We start from the raw sequence: 21,690 nt of genomic DNA on the forward strand, positions 1-21,690 counted from the left end.
TCATCCCAACCAGCCCAGCCCATCACCCAAACCATCATCCTAAGCCCTCATCCCAACCAGCCCAGCCCATCACTCAAACCATCACCCTAGGTCCTCATCCCAACCAGCCCAGCCCATCACTCCAAGCCCGCATCCCAAACCATCCCCCTAAGCCCCCATCTCAACAAGGCGATCCCATCGCCAAGACGGCATCATCCTAAGCCCTACTCATCCCAACCAGTCCAGCCCATCACTCCAAGCTCTCATCACAAGTCCAATCCATCACCCCATTATAGGTTCCAACCCCCCCCCCCCCCCCACCAAGAGACTTTATTGGTGATATTCTGAGGGCCTAATATTAGTCGCAACACAAATTCGCAACACAAACTACTGGAGAAGACTGATATCTGTATCACCAAGACATTTGGATACCTAGGGCTCAATTTTAGCAAAATCATCTTTCTAAGCACAGAAAAGTTATGCTTTCACAAATAGGTTACCGCGCAAAATACACTTTTAACTTTGTGGGGGTGATGCCCCAATCAATTTTTGCTAGGCAGAGAAAGCTGCTTAGCAGTATTTTCTGCTAAACTTCTATTATGAAATTAAGCCCTGATGAATTTTAGTGACATTATTACAAACTGTAGGCATACTGGTTAAAAAGGCTTTTGCTTTTGCATTTATTGCTTCCCTTAGATTTCCAATTAATAATGAGTTGTCCAATGAGCGCTTTGGTTTTGCACAAAGTTTTTCTTCTTTCAAGATATTTTCTTCCAAGAGCCTTTCAAGATCACGTGACACGGAGATCAGCGGTCGTCCCATTCGTGAGCCAGCAATCTGACGTCACACTAAAGACCGGGGACCAGCTACATGATCTCTACTGTGCATACTAATGGTAGAGATCAGCAGTGGGACCAGTGTACACGACGTACGTCATACGACGCGTCGTCATGGCATACCGCCATTTTTAAAGAGAAATGGATGGCGTAAACATCTATTCTAAGTCGAGGAAGGCCCAACTGCCTCTTATGATTCTGGTACCTTCAAACGTCTTTACCGAGTTCCATGGACCAGAAAAGTTTGGTGGTGAGTTGCTAAATTGATGGTGTTCACGAGGGTTAGTTTTCCACACTCCAACTGACTCCAGTGATTGTGAAGTCAGGTTCAGTTTCTCTCCCAAAATCATAAGAAAATGGCACCGCACTTTCACCGACTTGCGGCCGAACATGTCACATTTGTACACGTTTTTTGGACCAATTTTCAAATCTATCACATGTGGACAAAGTCATCATTTAGTGACCCCAGTTATGTGTTATAGTAACTCCACAGATGTAAGGAATAAAATGAGGTATGTTGGAGTAGTATAGGACTTTTTTAAATGGGAGAAATTTGCAATCAAACTATGCCTACCTCGCATTTTGCGTCTTTGAAAACTTAGCGTTTAAGACATGTATCGAAGGTGGGCTGTAATGGTGACAGTGATGAGACCGACGTTAAAAGCGGAGCCATTACAGCTCAACAAGGTGGGCTAGGCACATGTGGGCTGGACGGTAAACTTCTGGGAGCCCAAATTAATGTTCTCGATAGTTCGGAATTTTTATCACCATAGAATTAGTGATTTAACATTGTTTACAAAGCTACTATTAAAACTACCAAACCATTTTTTATTGTATAAGTACACGCATGTTAGTTTATTGGTAAACATTTGACTCTTCGAGGTGATATTAATTTTTCGCTTGGTGCCGAGTTTGTTAGTCAAAGAAAGGCCGGTGCCGAGTTTGTTTGGTGCCGACATTCTTGGTGCCGAGTGGGTGCCGAGTGTGCAAGGTGCCGAGTTTGCAAGGTACCGAGTTTGCAGGTGCCGACTTTGCGAGGTGCCGAAGTGTCCGGTATTTGTTGAAATAGGTATCACAGATTTTGAGTAAAAATCAAGTGAATTTTGCGTGTGAATTTTCTCAGAGATACACCAAGAGAGAAGACTGGTTTTTGACAAATACCAATAGTGTACACTGTCTTTAAAGGCAGTGGACACTATTGGTACTTACTCAAAATAGTTATTATCATAAAAAAAACATTACTTTTGGTAACAAGTATTGGGGAGCTGTTGATACTATAAAACATTGTGAGAAACATCTCCCTCTGAAGTAACAAAGTTTTCGAGAAAGAAGTATTTTTCCGCAAATTTGACTTCAAGACCTCAGATTTAGAATTTGAGGTCTCAAAATCAAGCAACTGAAAACACACAACTTCGTGTGACAAGGTGTTTTTTCTTTCATTATTATCTCTCAACTTTGACGACCAATTGAGCTCAAATTTTCACAGGTTTGTTATTTTGTGCATATGTTGAGATACACCATGTGAGAAGACTGGTCTTTGACAATTACCATTAGTGTCCAGTGTCTTTAAAAAGCCTTCCAATGCGTTTTCATGCAGTACAATTTCTGAAGAAGCAGCAGAAACACCCCGCTTGTGCTCTCATTCATCCCTTGTTATTGTTTAAAGCTAAATAAAGAGTGATTTTGTTTTCTTTTTGCAGAGGGTCAGCGATGGTTGTCATCTCCAGAGAGATCTACTCATCAACCATTAGTGAATTCCAAGACCTGCAGTTGATAATCTTACTACGATGGAAGATGAATTGCTCTCTCTAAGACTGGTAAGGGAAACTCCTGAACAATGAAACAGCTGTCAGGTCATAAATCTGTCCTAGTTCCCTTATATCAAATTAAGCATCACCTGTCCTTGGTAGTGAGATGCAAGTTGCATAATAAGGCATCAGTAGAGCCAACTGCATCATTTCGATTACAGTTCATAACTTGTTTGCATTTGTAAAGTAAAGTTTATAATTTGTTTCTCATTTAGGCCAGCTGCAGACACACCATCATCAGATGAAGTCTACTTCTCCATCAGAAATAGATGCACGAAGCCCACCATAAAGAGTCAAGGATGTCTTCATCAATAGGTAAATTAAACTATATGAACAAACACTAAATTATTCAGAGCGTGAAATAAAAACTCAAAATTTTGCCTCAAATTGACAAAATGCCTGGACTTACCCCAATTTTGCATTTTTTTTAAATGTTGATTTTTTTCAAGTTTCAATAAGTCACTAACTAATTTAAGCTTATATCTTGGTCCAAGGTTGCATAAAAAGGCATCAGTGGAGCCTAATGCATCATTTTGGAGCATAAAATAAAAACAAAAAATTTTGCCCAAATTTGACAAAATGCCTGGACTTACCCCTTGCACTTTTTTCAGTTTTTGACTTTTTTCAAGTTTCAATAAGTCACTAAGTAAAGCTTATACCTTGGTCCAAGGTTGCATAAAAAGGCATCAGTGGAGCTTAGTGCATCATTTTGGAGCATAAAATCAAAACTAAAAATTTTGCCCAAATTTGATAAAATGCCTGGACTTACGTCCCCCTTGCGGTTTTTTCAATTTTTGACCCTGTTTTCAAGTTCCAATAATCCACTTAATAAAACTTATATCTCGGTCCAAGTTGCATAAAAAGGCATCAGTAGAGCCTACTGCATCAAAAGGGCACCCTTTACCAAAGAGAAAATGTAGTGGCCCTGTGCTCTTATAAACACTAAAACATACAGGCCGCTCTTTGTTCCAGGGCCTTGAATGACTTATTGGTAATTCATCCATTTTCACAGATTACAGTTCATAACTTATTTGCATTTGTAAAGTAAAGTTTATAATTTGTTTCTTATATAGGCCAGCTGCAGACAACACCATCATCAGATGAAGTCTACTTCTCCATCAGAAATAGATGCATGAAGCCCGCCATAAAGATTCAAGGATGTCTTCATCAATAGGTAAATTGAACTAGTGGAACAACCACTAAATTATTCACTAAAATAAAACTTAAATCTCGGTCCAAGTTGCATTAAAAGGCATCAGTAGAGCCTACTGCATTATTTTAGAGCATAAAATAAAAATGCAAATTTTGGCCCAAATTAGACAAAATGCCTGGACTTAACCCCTTGTCCTTTTTGTCAGTTTTTGACCCTTTTTTCAAGTTCCAATAATTCACTTAAAAACACTTACATCTCGGTCCAAGTTGCATAAAAAAAGCATCAGTAGAGCCTACTGCATCAAAAGGGCTCCCTTTACCAAAGAGAAAATGCCTTGGCGCTTGTGCTCTTATAAACACTAAAACATACAGGCCGCTCTTTGTTCCAGGGCCTTGAATGACTTATTGGTAATTCACCCGTTTTCACAGAATACAGTTCATAACTTGTTTGCATTTGTAAAGTAAAGTTTATAATTTGTTTCTCATTTAGGCCAGCTGCAGACACACCATCATCAGATGAAGTCTACTTCTCCATCAGAAATAGATTTATGAAGCCAACCATAGAGATTCAAAGATGTCTTCATCAATAGGTAAATTGAACTATATAAACAACCACTAAATAATTCACTAAAAAAAGCTTAAATCTTGCTCTAAGTTGCGTTCCTAATAAAGGCATCAGTAGAGCCTACTGCATCATTTTAAAAGATAAAATAAAAAATTAAAATTTTGCCAAAATTTGACAAAGTGCCTGGACTTACCCCTTGCATTTTTTAAATTTTTGACCCTTTTTCAAGTTTCAATAATTCACCAAGTAAAGCTTATATCTTGGTCCAAGGTTGCGTAAAAAAAGGCATCAGTAGAGCCTACTGCATCATTTTGGAGCATAAAATCGAAACTCAAAATTTGGCCAAAATCTGACAAAATGCCTGGACTTACCCCTTGCATTTTTAGAATTTTTGACCCTTTTTCAAGTTTCAATAAGTCACTAAGTAAAGCTTATATCTTGGTCCAAGGTTGCATAAAAAAGGCATCAGTAGAGCCTACTTCATCATTTTAGAGCATAAAATCAAAACTCAAAATTGTGCCCAAATTTGAACAAATGCCTGGACTTACCCCCTTGCGTTTTTTTCAATTTTTTACACTTTTTTCAAGTTCCAATAATCCACTTAATAAAGCTTATACCTCGGTCAAAGTTGTCTAAAAAGGCATCAGTAGAGCCTACTGCATCAAAAGGGCTCCCTTTACTAAAGAGAAAATGCCTTGGCGCTTGTGCTTTTATAAACACTAAAACATACAGGCCGCTCTTTGTTCCAGGGCCTTGAATGACTTATTGGTAATTCATCCATTTTCACAGATTACAGTTCATAACTTATTTGCATTTGTAAAGTAAAGTTTATAATTTGTTTCTCATTTAGGCCAGCTGCAGACACACCATCATCAGATGAAGTCTACTTCTCCATCAGAAATAGATGCACGAAGCCCACCATAAAGAGTCAAGGATGTCTTCATCAATAGGTAAATTGAACTAGTGGAACAACCACTAAATAATTCACTAAAAAAAGCTTAAATCTCGGTCCAAGTTGCATTTAAAGGCAACAGTAAAGCCTACTGCATCATTTTAGAACATAAAATAAAAAATAAAAAAATTGCCCAAATTTGACCTTATGGTTTTTTTAATTTTTGACCCTTCTTCAAGTTTCAATAATTCACTAAATAGAGCTTATATCTTGGTGGTCCAAGTTGAATAAAAAGGCATCAGTAGAGCCTACTGCATCATTGTAAAGCATAACATGAAACCTAAACATTTTGCCCAAATTTGACAAAATGCCTGGACTTACCCCTTGGGTTTTTTCAATTTTCGACTCTTTTTTCAAGTTTCAATAATTCACTAAATAGAGCTTATATCTTGGTCCAAGTTGCATAAAATGACATCAGTAGAGCCTACTGCATCATTTTAGAGCATAAAATTAAACCTAAAAATTTGGGCCAAATTAGACAAAATGCCTGGACTTACCCCTTGTGTTTTTTAAATTTTTGACCCTTTTTTCAAGTTTCAATAATTCACTAAAAAAAGCCCTATCTCTTGGTCCAAGTTGAATAAAAAGGCATCAGTAGAACCTACTGCATCATTGTTAAGCATGAAATCACCCAGTTGGTGGAGCATCAGCTTTTTCAAATCCCGCTCTAGTCAACTGTTCTTTGTTGAACCCAAAGTTTTACAAACCTACCCAGTCAGTTTCCTGTGTGGTTTACTAGTTGATAAAATAAGATTCTGTGTGACTAAATATGTAATTGATTTTATTTGTCTGTACTTTGTAGGTGTGCCATATGCAGATGATGTCTCCCTTCCAATTCCTGAGACCTGCAACAGTGCCCACTAAGTGTTGAACAACCGAACAGAGGTATATGTAGGTGTTTTACACTAACATCAAAAAGTGGTCTGTTTTTGCAGCACTTGAACAAACATAATACCTCACATGCCACAACATTAATGGGGAAAATATGCGGACGCCAGTCCAACCCGTTTTGCGTGGCTGGTCCCTACAGATTGATTACAGATTTAAAAAATAGGAAACATGTTTTTGATTAACACCCTTGTATAATAACTTTAGCACTTTCCTTAAGGCATACCACCTATCGTGAATTGTAAAATTGGTTGTATGGTACAGATATTAATGTTTTGTAGAGTTGAAGATGGAAATGCAACTGTTTTGTGTAACATTAATTATACAGTTTGCAATAAACATTATTAAGATGCTGATGAATCAGAGAGTTTGATGAACTCCTAATGTCTTTCTCAAAAAAACCTCAAAAATTTCATTTCATATTTGAAAGATACATTTTGGCCAAGTTTAAGTCCAAAGTTGTAAGTAAAACAAATGGGTTTATTTAAGGAATCAAGTAACATTTATGGTTCTTGATATAAGCCTTGCAAGGGTAAATTGATACCACCAGAGGAGGGCTTGGTCAGTTGACCTTTGCCTTTTGCAACTTTCCTAATATTTTACCTCTACGTATACATTTGTTTTCTGTAACTTTTTACAGCACTACATTCTTGAAGGCGTTTTGAGGGAGAATTCAACAATGGAAACATAAAATATCGTTGAGGCATTTGAAACATCAAGTAATTGTGGATAAACAATTTATTGACTCACTTGATTTTGTAAGATGTAAGAAAGTTTAATTGATATAAGTAAATCCCAGGGCCCAATTTCATAGAGCTGCTTAACAGTCGATTTTGTGCTTAACAGGTGCACCTAGCCAATTTTTCATAGCCTTGCTTGTGTGTGTCCGCGGTAGGTGCAGCGAAGTAAACAAGTTTCTAAAATGCTTTAGAAATGTTGTACATCTTCTTGTTTACTCTCAATTAAATGTGTAAACCTTTCAAGGAGCGCATTGACTCATTTCAAATAAACCATATCAGACAGAGAAAATGATGATTTTTTTAGCGCCACTCTACATTTATTGCGTCCGCCATTTTGTCAGCTTAAGCAATTGATCTAAAATGTTGCGCACGCAGTTTGTTTTACGTGCTTAAGCTAGCAACCGCTTGTGAAATAAGTTTACGCTTAAGCAAATATTTTTGCTGATAAGCAAAACAATTTGCTCACCATTAAGCAGCTCTATGAAATTGGGCCCTGACGCAATCTTGCCTCTAAGAAATGTTATTGTAAAAAGTAAGCTCACCATTTACAAGCAAAGCACACATAAGATAAGTTAAGATAACATAAGAACTTTATTATCCCACACTGGGGAAATTAAAAACTTGCCATGATTCGAACGGTACAGAAAAAAACACTAAAAATTGTGTAACAATACACAGACAGGTAAAAATGTTAATTAAGAATATCAGGTATAAAACAATCGAGTAAACATTGTGTGTATTTGAAGTTGGAAATCATTTATTAAATGTATGTAATTAATATTATAACTGCCTGCATAGTGCAAATAATTTAAAGGCACTGAACACGTTTGGTAATTGTCAAAGACCAGTATTCTCACTTGGTGTTTCCAAGTTCAAATAGGAATAAAAGGCTTCTGGCCAGAAGTATTTTATTATTTTAGTGAAAAAATCACCTCTTTTTCAAAAACGGTTACTTCAGAGGGAGCCGTTTCTCACAATGTTTTATCTTATCAGTATCAGCCTTTCCCCATTACTCGTATCCAATTAAGGCTTTATACTAATATATATTTTGAGTAATTACCAAACGTGTACAGTGCCTTTAAAGGGGTCATATATATTATCAATTAAGACAATTGAAATAAGTCTAAAACAAAACTGAGCAAAATAGTGTAAAGAATATCATTCTCAAAAGATTCAAAGTTATGAAAGTAAAAGCCTTAAGTGAGTATATTAATTGTACCTTATTACTTGGAGTTGTCAAATAAAATTATTCTATAAATGAAGCAAGAAATCTCTCTCCTTCCATTATTTTACGTGCATTATTGTATAAGTAATGTATTATGCTTACAATTATTAGGTTAACTATAATTATTTAGTTATTTGATCCTAGACTTAACGAAACTTGAGTGAAAAAATCCACCCCGCTTAAAAATGGACTTGTCCCATTTAGTGATGTAATCCAAAAAAAATTATAAATACCCTCTTAATTCTTTTCCAGCAAAGTGGAAAAGATCACTTTAATCCATTTAACGGAAATTTGCAATTTGTCACACCTTAAAACCACCCCCAAAAGACCATACCTTTAAATCATACATCAAAATAAACATTTAAATATTTAAAAAAAGTTCCACCCTTTTAAACTAAATTTGAACGAAATTATTACTAAACCTTTGTCACACCTATAAGCCACCCAAAAAGACCCTACCTTTAAATCGTAACTTAAAATAACCAATTTCAATATTTTAAAAAGAGTTCCACCCCTTTAAACCCAAGTTGTACAAAATTATTACTAAACCTTTGTCGCACCTTTAAACCACCCAAAAAGACCATACCTTTAAATTGTCCCTTAAAATAAACCACTTCAACATTTAAACAAAAATTCCACCCCTTTAAACTCAATTTGTACAAAATTATTACTAAACCTTTGTCACACCTTTAAACCACCCAAAAGATCAACTGTTTCAATATTTAAACAAAAATTCCACCCCTTTAAACTCAATTTGAAAGAAATTAACTCTAAATCTTTTATTTAAAATTACCTTTAATACCTTAATAAGAAAAAGTAATCGATGGCTTTAAAAAAAGCGCCTTTAAAATTAATGTTACTGCCACTTTAAATCCCCCATCTCAACGAGTCCATCCCATTGCCCCAAGTCCTCATCCCAAACCATCCCCCTAAACCCCCATCTCAACGAGTCCAGCCCATCGCCCCAAACCCTCATCCCAAACCAACCCCCATCTCATATAGCCCAGCCCATCACCGAAGTCCTCATCCTAGTCAATACAAACCATCGCTCAAAGCCCTCATCACAAGTCCTACCACAACCTCCGAGCCCTCATCCAAACTTTCCAAGCCTATCACCGAAATCCTCATCCCAACATTTCCAGCCCATTACCCAAACCATCACCCTAAGTCCTCATCCCAACCAGCCCAACCCATCACTTAAACCATCACCCTAAGTCCTCATCCCAACCAGCCCAACCCATCACTTAAACCATCACCCTAAGTCCTCATCCCAACCAGCCCAGCCCATCACTTAAACCATCACCCCAAGTCCTCATCCCAACCAGCCCAGCCCATCACCCAAACCATCACCCTAAGTCCTCATCCCAACCAGCCCAGCCCATCACCCAAACCATCACCCTAAGTCCTCATCCCAACCAGCCCAGCCCATCACCCAAACCATCACACTGAAGTCCTCATCCCAACCAGCCGAGTCCATCACCCAAACCATCACCCTAAGTCCTCATCCCAACCAGCCCAGCCCATCAATTAAACAATCACTCTAAGTCCTCATCCCAACCAGCCGAGTCCATCACCCAAACCATCACCCTAAGTCCTCATCCCAACCAGCCGAGTCCATCACCCCAACCATCACCCTAAGTCCTCATCCCAACCAGCCCAACCCATCACTTAAACCATCACCCTAAGTCCTCATCCCAACCAGCCCAACCCATCACTTAAACCATCACCCTAAGTCCTCATCCCAACCAGCCCAGCCCATCACTTAAACCATCACCCCAAGTCCTCATCCCAACCAGCCCAGCCCATCACCCAAACCATCACCCTAAGTCCTCATCCCAACCAGCCGAGTCCATCACCCAAACCATCACCCTAAGTCCTCATCCCAACCAGCCCAGCCCATCAATTAAACAATCACTCTAAGTCCTCATCCCAACCAGCCGAGTCCATCACCCAAACCATCACCCTAAGTCCTCATCCCAACCAGCCGAGTCCATCACCCCAACCATCACCCTAAGTCCTCATCCCAACCAGCCGAGTCCATCACCCGAACCATCACCCCAAGTCCTCATCCCAACCAGCCCAGTCCATCACCCAAACCATCACCCTAAGTCCTCATCCCAACCAGCCCAGCCCATCACCCAAACCATCACCCTAAGTCCTCATCCCAACCAGCCGAGTCCATCACTTAAACCATCACCCTAAGTCCTCATCCCAACCAGCCGAGTCCATCACCCGAACCATTACCCTAAGTCCTCATCCCAAATCAGCTTTGCCTATCACTCCAAGCTCTCATCACAAGTCCAACCCAACCCCATCACTCCTACCATCATCCCAAGCCCTGATCGCAGCGAGCCCAACCCAGTGGCCGACTTACTATCCAGCAACCTCCTTGGCCCCTCAGCACTTAGAAATTTTACTCCCCGAGCCAAGCTCCAAAGCCCTTGGTCACCCCTTGCTCAGCCCTCAGATCAGCTAGAAATCCAAGGGTCTAGCCTTGGAGAAAATATTTTGAAAAAATTTCTAAGTCAGCCATTTTTAACTTCATCACTCCAAAAACCGTTAGATTTTTATAACAGCTCGGTAGCACAGCAGTGAGAGAGTGGGCTTACAGAGCTGAAGGTCCCCGGTTCAAGCCCTACCCATTTTTACTAAAAAAATTTTGTTTTCTTATTTAATGGTAAAAAAAGGCTCCCCAGGGGATTTGAACCCACCCTGCTCACAGCTCCAGGATTCCTGGAGCTGTGAGCTAGCCCACTGCGCTACCCGGCTTCTTAAAAAAAAATCTCGGAACTAATATTTAAACCTTAGAATGGAAAGGTAAAATAAAAAATAAAATAAAATACACCCCATGACCTTCGACCTTTACATGAGCTACAAAAATTAAACTAAAATTAAACAACTGTGTTGGTGTCCATTAAAAAATTGAATTTAAATCTAACTAATTTAGTTAAGTTAAATAATAACCCGTAATTAATGATACGTTAAATAGCGATAAAGTACGATACACCGATAAATAACGCCTAATAATTATGTTATTTAAAACTAATTTAGTTAAGTTAAATAATAACCTGTAATTAATGATACGTTACATAGCGATAAAGTACGATACACCGATAAATAACGCCTAACAATTATGTTATTTAAAACTAACTAATTTAGTTAGAATAAATAATAACCCATAATTAATGATATGTTACATAGCGATAAAGTACGATACACCTATAAATAACGCCTAATAATTATGTTATTTAACACTAACTAATTTATTTAAGTTAAATGATAACCCATAATTAATGATACATTACATAGCGATAAAGTATGATACACTGATAAATAATGCCTAATAGTTATGTTATTTCCCTTAATTGTCACCCCCTCCCCCCCCCCCCCCCCCACCACCCACTAGTGAACTTTTAATTACAACATTCTGGAATTATTTTCGCACCTTTAATTTGCAGTCTTCATCAGCAGGACGACTCCGATGTAGCATCAGTGAGATGGCGAACACGTCGATCCTGACACCGCAGAGTTTGTATCGCGAAAAATATTTTCGACTCGACGCGACGTTTCGACCCCAGCAGAGTCTTTTTCAACGGCAAGAGCTTAACTTGTAATCTTTAGAGCGTTTGTTTAACGTAAAGTATAAAATAATATTCATCTACATTGATAGAGTTTGTACAATGATTATAACATTCATAGAGTATAACATTTTATTAATTGATGTAATCTTAATTAAGAAACTACATGTACAACAAACTTATACCCCCCCCCCATAGTGATAACACTCTCTTAAATAATTAGAAAGAAATAACATGTTATTTTTTACTGTAATTTAAAGTAATAACATCGAGCAGTCTGTATAAGCCTGGAGGTGGACCCCAATTCCCAACTTAATTTATTTTGTCTCATCTGTTACCCCTACAAATAATTTTAATAATAAATTAATTAATACTTAGGTGTTTGCCAATATTTTATCAGGGATATTTTTTAACATTGTTCATGTTTAAATTAGTTCTAAAACACATTTCATTGTTAGTATTCTTATGTTTACATGTTAGTTATGCATTTTTAAAACATAAACTTGTTAAGTGTACGATAAATTAATTACAACTTAATTTCGTTACTGATTGTTAGGAGGCATTACACTACCTTAATCACATACTTATTGTAATATTCATGAACTACTAAAGACATTCATCACAAACATTTGTTATTAATTAAATCATAGAAAGCTATTTCTTCTTAGATGTTAGTAGCAAGTATAGCAAACAGTTAATGCAATGAAAATAATTAATCATGTTTACTCATTCATTTTTAATACATATAACTAAAATACTCTTGTAATATGTAAATTGTTTGTTAGTAATATAATCATTACAAGCTATTTCTTTTCATATGTTAGTAGCATGTATAGCTAGCAAGCACTTAGAGCAATTAAAATAATCTACATGTTTAATAATAATGTGTATATTCAAATACCCTTGTAATGTGTTAATTTTTTGTAAGTCATCAAATAATAGAATGCTATTTCCTTTTAGATGTTAGTAGCATGTATAGCTAGCAAGCATTTGGTGCAATTAAAATAATTGAACATGCTAAATAATTCATTGTTAATATATATATATATTTTTTAGTGTGTCAATTTGTTGTAAGTAATAAAATCATAGAGAGCTATTTCATTATTTTAGATCTAAGTAGCGAAACTTAACGGAACTAAAATACATATATATTTATTTATAAGAAATAGTTGTTTGTATTAGTTGCTTTAACATCAGTTATTTTGTTAGTTATTATAATCAATAATTTGTATGTACATATAATTTACAATATTGTTAATTCCTTGTTTGATGTTGAGGTTAATTAATATTTCTCCCCAGTTTAGCTTTCTTCATAATTCATTTTATATGTGATTTAGTATTTGATTAAATTTCATATATTTTACATGTTAATATACACATGTACATGTCGTGTAACCCTTATAACATATCTGGTAACATATACATTATCTGTGAATTATGGAACAATAAAATAACATATTCCAGTACATATATCATGGTCTTATGGCAACAATAATTTACAAGGTGAATTTTATTTGGCAGCAGAAAACTTCCACGCACGACGACTTTATTTTCCGCCCGACTCATGCTTCAACCCGCCTGACTCACGTTCAACCCATCAGCAGCTGCCTCGTTTAAAAAAAAATCGCCTCGTAATTTTTTACCGAAAAAAAGAGACACAAGACACTTCAATAAAAGGACAAAATAAATGGACAAAATTAGACACTCTAAAAGCAAACCACACAGGAACATTTTACATTCCTCTTTTTATTTTTTTTATTTAATTGTCGTCTTTGTTTATTGTGTACAAATTTTACATTTTTCAGTATCATTATCGTTACAGTCCTGTTAACTTCTTTTGTCCTAATGATTCTGGATCTTGACTGTGCAGAAGCAGCACACACCTCCGCACAAGGCAGAAGTAGCACGCACCTCCGCATCAATGCAGAAGCGGCAAGCACCTCCGCATCAATGCAGAAGCGGCATGCACCTTCGCATGATAAGTGCATTCTCGCAGTGTCACCATTATAGGAGCTGACACTCCCATGATAGGAGACAGACTATAATGGGATACACTGCAAGACATCATACTGGGGTGACACGCCTTCAACACTTGGTCATCTATTAAGGGGGTTAATTGCATCATCATTTGTTTTCTTTCATGGGGGATTTCTTCCACATAGTTAATTGATGGGCTATCTTTTCCCATAAGTCAAAAGGAGATGACCGTGAAGAAGCAGCACTACTTCCGCACAAGGCAGAGGCGGCACACACCTCCGCATCACTGCAGAAGTGGCACGCACCTTCGCATGATAAGTGCATTCTCGCAATGTCACCATTATAGGAGCTGACACTCCCATGATAGGAGACAGACTATAATGGGATACACTGCAAGACATCATACTGGGGTGACATGCCTTCAACACTCAGTCATCTATTAAGAGGGATTAATTGCATTATGAATTTTTTCTTTCATGGGGAGGTTTCTTCAACATAGTTAATTGATGGGCTATCTTTTCCCCCAAGTCCAAAGGAGATGATTGTGAAGAAGCAGCACTACTTCCGCACAAGGCAGAAGCGGCACACACCTCCGCATCACTGCAGAAGTGGCACGCACCTTTGCATGATAAGTGCATTCTCGCAATGTCACCATTATAGGAGCTGACACTCCCATGATAGGAGACAGACTATAATGGGATACACTGCAAGACATCATACTGGGGTGACATACCTTCAACACTCAGTCATCTATTAAGAGGGATTAATGTATTATGAATTGTTTCTTTCATGGGGGGGATTTCTTCAACATAGTTAATTGATGGGCTATATTTTCCTGAGTCCGGGGGATTTTGACCGTGAAGAAGCAGCACGCAGCTCCGCACAAGGCAGAAGCATCCTGAACCTCCGCATCAATGCAGAAGTAGCATTCACCTCAGCATCAACGCAGAAGCAGCACGCACCTTCGCATGATAAGTGCATTCTCGCAATGTCACCATTATAGGAGCTGACACTCCCATGATAGGAGACAGACTATAATGGGATACACTGCAAGACATCATACTGGGGTGACATACCTTCAACACTCTCCCACCGTTGACATAATATATGTTCAATACATTCTACAAATCATTTATATTTAAAGCACACCATTATACATAAGTACACCATCGCAAGCATTTTTTTGTCATCAGATTTTGATGATTGTCATCCTGGTTAGCTTAGTTCAATTAGCAGGGCTACCATCGTGCAGGTTCCAGGATACCGGCCCCACGCGCTTTCTGAGATCGTAAGAGCCAATTGCACCGCCCCCTAAGTGGGACGGGTCCGGTCCACTGTCCCAACTTCGGCGCCAGGACAGCCTCCCTACTCTTAGTAACGCGGTCCCTAGTTGAAAGGACTAGGAACTACTTCCGTTGGTCAACCATACTTGTGATAACACCGGCACCATCCTAGCAGATGAGGAGCCCAAATGCACCTTTAAGATCAACCACCCAGTGGCCCGAGCCGGAAGTAGGACCCCACATGCCACGTGCAAGTGTCCAGGTCCCTTTTCGACCGCCGCACTCCTCCGTCAATTCCTTTCGAGCGCCGCACTCCTCCGTCAATTCCTTTCGACCGCCGCGCTCCTCCGTCAATTCCTTTCGACCGCCGCACTCCTCCGTCAATTCCTTTCGACCGCCGCACTCCTCCGTCAATTCCTTTCGACCGCCGCACTCGCTTATTTCATAGCATAAAAAAACGCATGTGTGCTTGCTTGCTTATGGTGAACTTATGGTGCCACAAATAAAACAGCCCACTATAGGACGATTACAAACATTATCAATATCAAAATATTTACACTGTCTCAATATTGATGACAACTTATTGCTGGATTGTTCTTTCATGATCTATAGATGAACTGCTTTAAAGATGTCTTGACGAGTCTGATGATTTGATCTGCGTACCCTGCAGCCTTCAAGATGTCAGTAGAGGAGATTCCCTCTGCACTTTATTTCAGGGAACTAGGAGCTACATCTCTAATCCTGAAAGGAAAAATACAAAATACATTTGTAAGCCATCAGTGCGCAAAAACTAATGCAGGGTTGATTAAAAACCTTTTCTGAACTGACAATATTTTAACAAGCTTGAATCAAGTACATTGTGTATGGTTTTCTTCTTAACCCGCAGGGTTAATGATTTCCCAACAACTATGAATACATTTATTAGTATCATTTTAGGAAAAAACACAAGATCAAGTAGAGTCCAACTTATATAAATTTAACAGTTTAAATCATTCATTTTTAATCATATATACAATCAAATAAGTATTTTTTTGTTAGTCATTAAATCATAGAGAGCTATTTCTTTTTAAATGTTAGTAGCATGTATAGCTACCAAACACTTAGTGCAATAAGAATAATTTAACATGTTTAATAATAAATTATTTAAAATATATATTGTTAAAATACCTCTGCATTGTGTTCATTTGTTGTTAGTAATAAAATCTTAGAGAGCTAATACTTTTTAGATGTTAGTAGTGAAACTTATTGGAACTAAAATACATATATATATTTCTAAATAAGAAAAATTTGTTTGTATTGGTCGCTATATAATAAGTTTTTGTGTTAGTTGTTATGGTCAGTAATTTGTATGTACATTAATAGATAGTAAACTTGCGGGTACAACCATGTGTAAATCTCTTAGGGTGAGTGTTAGCTCTGAAAAGAGCAATTGGGTCTCGAAGTTTCAAACAGTATTCAGGTACATTGTGTTTGGTTTTCGGCTTAACAGGGGTTCATGATTTCCTTATAATTATTAATACATTTATAGTATCATTTAGAAAAAACCCACAATATCAAGGAGAGTCCATCTCATATAAATTAAGGCTAGGCTTAGACATCTAGTTGTTTACCAGTCAATGCCTTTGGAAGCTGCAAAGCTACCCAAATGCAGGTAAAATGCAAAAAATGCTTCTTTTTCACTAGCAAAATAAAATGCATTTCTCTTGCATTTGTACATTAGGATTTTCATTAAGTCAAAAATAAAACATTGAAAGCATCGAAAGGTACTCACCAGACATATGTCTTCAGCAGTTTCTTGAAGGATTTTTCCACGTTGATGAAAGACACAAACCTCATGAAAATCTAATCGAATTTTCATGGAGAGCTAAATACCTTGTTTTTTCATGCGCTCGCATTGAAGATAATGCTGCCGGAGCATCAAACATGAGTGCTCTGCCTTTTGTGTTTACACCAAAAGTCAAAAGCTCACACCTAGAACGTTTTACCAAACGGGGGAAAAAAACAGCCACAACCAAGAATTGCGTTTTCACAAAGTGCCCAAAAGTGTATTGCTCTATTAAGTGGTTTTATCTACTGGCACAGTACCAAAAGTGTGTGTTCAGGCTTTTGCAATTTCTTCACAAACTTTAAAACATACACGTTTTCCCCCGACGTGCTGCACACAGATCACGTCTTGTACAGTTTTCTGCGTTTATTTTTTTACTGAATGAAAGCATGTACAACTTAAAGTTTAGACATTTCATTTGACTGGATTGAGCTTGAAATAGTATTAAAGGACCAAACAATCACAGCATGAAGGGAGAGGCGAAGAGCCAAGATAAAGAGAGTAGTGGGGCAAAGGATTCCCAGTTTCACCTGTGCCAGGGTTGGTCGGACCAACGTCGGACAGAAGAGCAAAAGAAGACTTTGTCAAAGTCCCAATTCGCTAGAGGAGGAAAAACAACCCAACCATTACAGCATGGAAGGGAGAGGCCCAAAGCCAACACATGGAGGGTAGTGGGGTGAAGGATTCCGCACCATCACATGTGCCGGGTTGGTTGGACCAACATTGGACAGAAGAGCAAATGAGGACTTGATCAAAGTCCAAGGTTTGCTATTAAAGAAGAATCAAAGGACCCAACCATCGTAGCATGGAGAGGAGAGGCAAAAAGCCAACATATAGAGGGAAGCGAGACAAAGAATATCTCACTATCACCTGTGCCGGATTGGTCGGACCAATGCTGGACACAAGAGCAAATGAGGACTTGATCAAAGTCCAAGATGTGATAAAAGGATTAGGGGACCCAACTATCATAGCATGGATGAGAGAGGCGCAAAGCCAACATACAGAGGGTAGCAAGACAAAGAATATCTTACTATCACCTGTGCCGGATTGGTTGGACCAACGCCGGACACAAGAGCAAAAGAGGACTTGATCAAAGTCCAAGTTTGCTTTAGAAGGATTAAGGGACCCAACCATCATAGCATGGGTGGGAGAGGCGCAAAGCCAACATAGAGAGGGTAGCGAGACAAAGAATATCTCACTATATCACCTGTGCCGGATTGGTCGGACCAATGCCGGACACAAGAGCAAATGAGGACTTGATCAAAGTCCAAGTTTGCTTGAGAAGGATTAACGGACCCAATCATCACATGGAAGGGAGAGGCACAAAGCCAACATACAGAGGGTAGCGAGACAAAGAATATTATTTTACTATCACCTGTGCCGGATTGGTCAGACCAATGCCGGACACAAGAGCAAATGAGGACTTGATCAAAGTCCAAGTTTGCTTGCGAAGGATTAAGGGACCTAACCATCACATGGAAGGGAGAGGCGCAAAGCCAACATACAGAGGGTAGCAAGACAAAGAATATCTCACTGTATCACCTGTGCCAGATTGGTCGGACCAATGCCGGACACAAGAGCAACTGAGGACTTGATCAAAGTCCAAGTTTGCTTGAGAGGGATTAAGGGACCCAACCATCATAGCATGGATGAGAGAGGCGCAAAGCCAACATATAGAGGGAAGCGAGACAAAGAATATCTCACTATCACCTGTGCCGGATTGGTCGGACCAATGCTGGACACAAGAGCAAATGAGGACTTGATCAAAGTCCCAGTTTGCTTGAGAAGGATTAAGGGACCCAACCATCATAGCATGGATGAGAGAGGCGCAAAGCCAACATACAGAGGGTAGCGAGACAAAGAATATCTCACTATCACCTGTGCCGGATTGGTCAGACCAATGCCGGACACAAGAGCAAATGAGGACTTGATCAAAGTCCAAGTTTGCTTGCGAAGGATTAAGGGACCCAACCATCACATGGAAGGAAGAGGCGCAAAGCCAACATACAGAGGGTAGCAAGACAAAGAATATCTCACTGTATCACCTGTGCCAGATTGGTCGGACCAATGCCGGACACAAGAGCAAATGAGGACTTGATCAAAGTCCAAGTTTGCGATAGAAGGATTAGGGGACCCAACCATCATAGCATGGATGAGAGAGGCGCAAAGCCAACATATAGAGGGTAGCGAGACAAAGAATATCTCACTATCACCTGTGCCGGATTGGTTGGACCAACGCCGGACACAAGAGCAAATGAGGACTTGATCAAAGTCCAAGTTTGCTTTAGAAGGATTAAGGGACCCAACCATCATAGCATGGATGGGAGAGGCGCAAAGCCAACATAGAGAGGGTAGCGAGACAAAGAATATCTCACTATATCACCTGTGCCGGATTGGTCGGACCAATGCCGGACACAAGAGCAAATGAGGACTTGATCAAAGTCCAAGTTTGCTTGAGAAGGATTAACGGACCCAATCATCACATGGAAGGGAGAGGCACAAAGCCAACATACAGAGGGTAGCGAGACAAAGAATATTATTTTACTATCACCTGTGCCGGATTGGTCAGACCAATGCCGGACACAAGAGCAAATGAGGACTTGATCAAAGTCCAAGTTTGCTTGCGAAGGATTAAGGGACCTAACCATCACATGGAAGGGAGAGGCGCAAAGCCAACATACAGAGGGTAGCAAGACAAAGAATATCTCACTGTATCACCTGTGCCAGATTGGTCGGACCAATGCCGGACACAAGAGCAACTGAGGACTTGATCAAAGTCCAAGTTTGCTTGAGAGGGATTAAGGGTGCCAACCATCATAGCATGGATGAGAGAGGCGCAAAGCCAACATATAGAGGGAAGCGAGACAAAGAATATCTCACTATCACCTGTGCCGGATTGGTCGGACCGATGCCGGACAGAAGAGCAAATGAGGACTTGATCAAAGTCCAAGTTTGCGATACAAGGATTAGGGGACCCAACCATCATAGCATGGATGAGAGAGGCGCAAAGCCAACATACAGAGGGTACAAGACAAAGAATATCTTACTATCACCTGTGCCAGATTGGTTGGACCAATGCTGGACACAAGAGCAAATGAGGACTTGATCAAATCCCAGTTTGCTTGAGAAGGATTAAGGGACCCAACCATCATAGCATGGATGAGAGAGGCGCAAAGCCAACATACAGAGGGTAGCGAGACAAAGAATATCTCACTATCACCTGTGCCGGATTGGTCAGACCAATGCCGGACACAAGAGCAAATGAGGACTTGATCAAAGTCCAAGTTTGCTTGCGAAGGATTAAGGGACCCAACCATCATAGCATGGATGAGAGAGGCGCAAAGCCAACATACAGAGGGTAGCAAGACAAAGAATATCTCACTGTATCACCTGTGCCAGATTGGTCGGACCAATGCCGGACACAAGAGCAAATGAGGACTTGATCAAAGTCCAAGTTTGCGATAGAAGGATTAGGGGACCCAACCATCATAGCATGGATGAGAGAGGCGCAAAGCCAACATATAGAGGGTAGCGAGACAAAGAATATCTCACTATCACCTGTGCCGGATTGGTTGGACCAACGCCGGACACAAGAGCAAATGAGGACTTGATCAAAGTCCAAGTTTGCTTTAGAAGGATTAAGGGACCCAACCATCATAGCATGGGTGGGAGAGGCGCAAAGCCAACATAGAGAGGGTAGCGAGACAAAGAATATCTCACTATATCACCTGTGCCGGATTGGTCGGACCAATGCCGGACACAAGAGCAAATGAGGACTTGATCAAAGTCCAAGTTTGCTTGAGAAGGATTAAGGGACCCAACTATCACATGGAAGGGAGAGGCACAAAGCCAACATACAGAGGGTAGCGAGACAAAGAATATCTCACTATCACCTGTGCCGGATTGGTCGGACCAATGCCGGACACAAGAGCAAATGAGGACTTGATCAAAGTCCAAGTTTGCTTGAGAAGGATTAAGGGACCCAACCGTCATAGCATGGGTGGGAGAGGCGCAAAGCCAACATATGGAGGATAGTGAGACAAAGAATATCTATCACCTGTGCCGGATTGGTTGGACCAATGCCGGACACAAGAACAAAGGAGCACTTGATCAAAGTCCAAGTTCGCTTTAAAAGGATTAAGGGACCCAACCATCATAGCATGGATGAGAGAGGTGCAAAGCCAACATATAGAGGGAAGCGAGCATAGAATATCTCACTATCACCTGTGCTGGATTGGTCGGACCGATGCCGGACAGAAGAGCAAATGAGGACTTGATCAAAGTCCAAGTTTGCTGTAAAAGGATTAAGGGACCCAACCATCATAGCATGGATTGGAGAGGCGCAAAGCCAACATACAGAGGGTAGCGAGACAAAGAATATCTTACTATCACCTGTGCCGGATTGGTCAGACCAATGCCGGACAGAAGAGCAAATGAGGACTTGATCAAAGTCCAAGTTTGCTTTAGAAGGATTAAGGGACCCAACCATCACATGGAAGGGAGAGGCACAAAGCCAACATACAGAGGGTAGCGAGACAAAGAATATCTCACTATCACCTGTGCCGGATTGGCCGGACCAATGCCGGACACAAGAGCAAATGAGGACTTGATCAAAGTCCAAGTTTGCTTGAGAAGGATTAAGGGACCCAACCATCATAGCATGGATGAGAGAGGCGCAAAGCCAACATACAGAGGGTAGCGAGACAAAGAATATCTTACTATCACCTGTGCCGGATTGGTTGGACCAATGGCGGACACAAGAGCAAATGAGGACTTGATCAAAGTCCAAGTTTGCTGTAAAAGGATTAAGGGACCCAACCATCATAGCATGGATGGGAGAGGCGCAAAGCCAACATAGAGAGGGTAGCGAGACAAAGAATAT

General features: G+C 39.7%; 1 long non-coding RNA gene across 3 annotated transcripts; it reads left to right on the plus strand.

Annotated features, from left to right (window-relative positions):
* The first annotated feature begins 951 nt into the window (after positions 1-951).
* Positions 952-12,554, plus strand: LOC139941164 (uncharacterized). 3 transcript variants are annotated; one of them, XR_011786547.1, is made up of 8 exons: positions 952-1,065; positions 2,516-2,632; positions 2,839-2,938; positions 3,697-3,797; positions 4,266-4,365; positions 5,191-5,290; positions 6,095-6,177; positions 11,604-12,554. It is a non-coding gene; the product is annotated as an uncharacterized lncRNA (long non-coding RNA). The 3 variants fall into 3 exon arrangements; XR_011786546.1 differs by lacking the exon at positions 11,604-12,554 and adding an exon at positions 6,821-8,153; XR_011786545.1 differs by lacking the exon at positions 11,604-12,554 and having other exon boundaries at positions 6,095-8,153.
* The last annotated feature ends 9,136 nt before the right edge of the window (positions 12,555-21,690 follow it).

Source organism: Asterias amurensis, chromosome 8 (assembly GCF_032118995.1).
Source record: "Asterias amurensis chromosome 8, ASM3211899v1".
NCBI lineage: Eukaryota > Metazoa > Echinodermata > Asteroidea > Forcipulatida > Asteriidae > Asterias > Asterias amurensis.